General features: G+C 40.8%; 1 long non-coding RNA gene across 1 annotated transcript; it reads left to right on the top strand.

Moving 5' to 3' along the window:
* Positions 1-1323: 1323 nt before the first annotated feature.
* Positions 1324-1954, top strand: LOC115191485 (uncharacterized). The gene is made up of 3 exons (XR_003877690.1): positions 1324-1475; positions 1610-1730; positions 1841-1954. It is a non-coding gene; the product is annotated as an uncharacterized LOC115191485 (long non-coding RNA).
* The last annotated feature ends 1526 nt before the right edge of the window (positions 1955-3480 follow it).

The following is a 3480-nucleotide window of genomic DNA, read 5'->3' as shown; positions in this document are numbered from 1 at the left end:
TCAGGACCTGAAGTAGAGATATGCATTTTCTTGATACCATTTGAAAGGACGCTTTGAAGTTTGTGGAAATGTGAAATGAATGTAGGAGAACATAACAAATTAGATCTGGTAAAAGATCATACAAACAACATTTTTCTTTCATCATCTTTGAAAAACAAGAGAAAAGCCATAATGTAATATTCCAGGTTAGGCGCAATTTAGATTTTGGCCACTAGATGGCAGCAGTGTATGTGCAAGGTTTTAGACTGATTCAATGAACATTTCTGTTCAAAATGTTCTATCAAGACTGCCCAATTGTGCCTAATTTGATTATTAATACGTTTTCAAGTTTAACTGTGCACTCTCCTCAAACAATAGCATGGTATTCTTTCACTATAATAGCTACTGTAAATCAGACAGTGCAGTTAGGTTAACAAGAATTTAAGCTTTCTGCCCATATCAGATATGTCTATGTCCTGGGAAATATTATTTTTACTTACAACTTCATGCTAATCAAATTAGCCTACGTTAGCTCAACCGTCTCGTGGGGGGATACCGATCCCGTAGAGGATAATGCCATTTTAGTGTAACACCAGATCCCAAATGAGTACATTTCACAAATTTAATCTGTTCACGTTGACATTTTATCAAGTGTTTTTAATTGTGGAGGTGGAGCATAAAATGGGGGTAAGGTTACTTTCTAACTCATTTTGACAATTTTTTATGAAAGTTTCTGTTCTAATTCCAATAGTCTGTTTATCAAAACATCATGAACATCCTCTGTTGTCTGTCTAGAAACGGTGCTGTTACAGATACTGCTTGTGTTTGTCATCATGTGACTGCATGGGAAGATTAGAACATGTCACCACCCTTTTCTTTATGTTTAATGTGAAAACAAGGTTCATGTGATTCTAATTCTGAAGATGAATAAGAACATTTAGGCATTAGAGTAAATACATAGAAGCAAGGTGTTAGGATGTGAACAGAGTATGAACTCAAACGGATGCAGAGAAAAGCTCAAACCAAGTTTATTCAGCCCACTGAATGCTGCATCTGCACAGCATGGCTTGTACATAACCAATCAATCATTTATTACAGTATGTCAAGTAAAGGGTGTGACTTCTCAGAAATGTTCATCTGTTTCCTAGAACTGCCTGTTGGGCTGTTGTTGAGCGGCTGGTATCACCCTTCTCCCATTATCCCCCACGTTGTTCCTCCTCTGCTTCTGGGAGGAACCAGGCGGGGCCACAGAGCAGGTAAGTACAGATTCTTCTCCAGTGACGCCAACGTGATACTACCTCTGTTACGCTGAACACATATCCTAGATCTAGAGGAACTTGATTTACAAGTAGCAGAATGTTCTGTAGGTGTTATGATTGAGGTGATGTGTGTTCCAACTTCCACTGCCAACAAGGAATACAACTGCTTAACAAATTACATTGGTGTCAACCATACTGTTCTTCAGTCTAATCCAGCTGATCCCAGTTTTACCTGTTGTAAATCTTTTTTTTTATCATTACAAACTGTGTCTAAAGTTTCCTGACATATATTTTAGAATTTAACAGTTGGTATTAAATCAGTATTTCTGATGTTGTCTTGTTTTGTTTGTTCATCATGTTTTGACCTCCAGACTCCCCCATCTCATCCCACCAACTCTGTCAGTCCACCAGGCCCCACAATGCAGCCTCCACACCACTGCAGTAACAGCCACATCTTCCCATCACAAAGATTCAGTACTATCTCAATGTGTTGTAAGTCCTGTACAGCACTTGGTATTCATCACTGTTGAGACAATGTTACAGCTGATAACATGTAATGACATTTTCAACCTAATCAACCCCCTCTGATTCTTCTCATTCAGGAAGTACCATCCAGGATCCTGTGGCAACGTCAATGTGAAACAGCATTGACCCGTGATCACCACCAACCAGGGCTCCACAGCGGTATCCTTCGATGCCCAGGCTTCGCTCAAGATTAACTAAAGGAGATTTGGAAGGATCCCAGTGAGCAAAATTGACATTTTTTGTTGTTGTTCAAATGTATTTTCAACGTCTTTTGATCATAGGGATGGCCTCCCCAGAGAGCACACCAGGCAGCAAACAGCACTTTGATGTGATTGGCTGGTCAGCAGGAAGTATTATCTGGCTAAACAGAAGGGATGATGGATCTGACAGAGAACGTTTTTTATGGAATGATGTCAGGTTAATATTGTCAATAAAACAGGTGAAATGTACAGAACGACTTGATTGATCAATTAATAACACACCAAACTGTTGTTTTAATACATGGAAGAATTTGATTTGTCAAGGTACAATACACAAAAACATTTATGGAATGACTAGACTAGTCAAAGTATATGGAATAACTTGAGCAGTAAATGCATGATACTTACTTGGACATTCAACATGAGACAGTCATTAGTTTTTTATCAGTCCTTCCTCTAGTGACACATTGGCCCCTTGTCAGTGGCACCTGGAGTGAAGGACCCGACAGGCATACTGCAAATTATATTATCCACCTCTACGCAGACGACACCATTCTGTATACTTCTGGCCCTTCTTTGGACACTGTGTTAACAACCCTCCAGACGAGCTTTAATGCCATTCAACTCTCCTTCCGTGGTCTCCAACTGCTCCTAAACACAAGTAAAACTAAATGCATGCTCTTCAACCGATCGCTGACTGCACCTGCCCGCCCGTCCAGCATAACTTCTCTGGACGGTTCTAACTTAGAATTTGTGGACAACTACAATTACCGAGGTGTCTGGTTAGACTGTAAACTCTCCTTCCAGACTCACATCAATCATCTCCAATCCAAAGTGAAATCTAGAATTGGCTTCCTATTTCGCAACAAAGCATCCTTCACTCATACTGCCAAACATACCCTCGTAAAACTGACCATCCTACCAATCCTCGACTTCGGCGATGTCATTTACAAAATAGCCTCCAATACCCTACTCAACAAGCTGGATGCAGTCTATCACAGTGCCATCCTTTTTGTCACCAAAGCCCCATATACTACCCACCACTGCGACCTGTACGCTCTCGTTGGCTGGCCTTCGCTTCATAATCATCGCCAAACACATTGGCTCCAGGTCATCTACAAGACCCTGCTAGGTAAAGTCCCTCCTTATCTCCGCTCACTGGTCACAATAGCAGCACCCACCTGTAGCACACGCTCCAGCAGGTATATCTCTCTGGTCACCCCTAAAGCCAACTCCTCCTTTGGTCGTCTCTCCTTCCAGTTCTCTGCTGCCAATGACTGGAACGAACTACAAAAATCTATGAAACTCGAAACACTTATCTCCCTCACTAGCTTTAAGCACCAGCTGTCAGAGCAGCTCACAGATCACTGCACCTGTACATAGCCCATCTATAATTTAGCCCAAACTACTACCTCTTCCCCTACTGTATTTATTTATTTTATTTATTTTGCTCCTTTGCACCATATTATTTATATTTTAACTTTGAACTTTCTTCAAACTACAAATCTACCATTCCA

Source organism: Salmo trutta, chromosome 4 (assembly GCF_901001165.1).
Source record: "Salmo trutta chromosome 4, fSalTru1.1, whole genome shotgun sequence".
NCBI classification, from domain to species: domain Eukaryota; kingdom Metazoa; phylum Chordata; class Actinopteri; order Salmoniformes; family Salmonidae; genus Salmo; species Salmo trutta.
The sequence above is the reverse complement of the archived record's forward strand: the minus strand, read 5'-3'. Positions and strand labels throughout refer to the sequence as shown.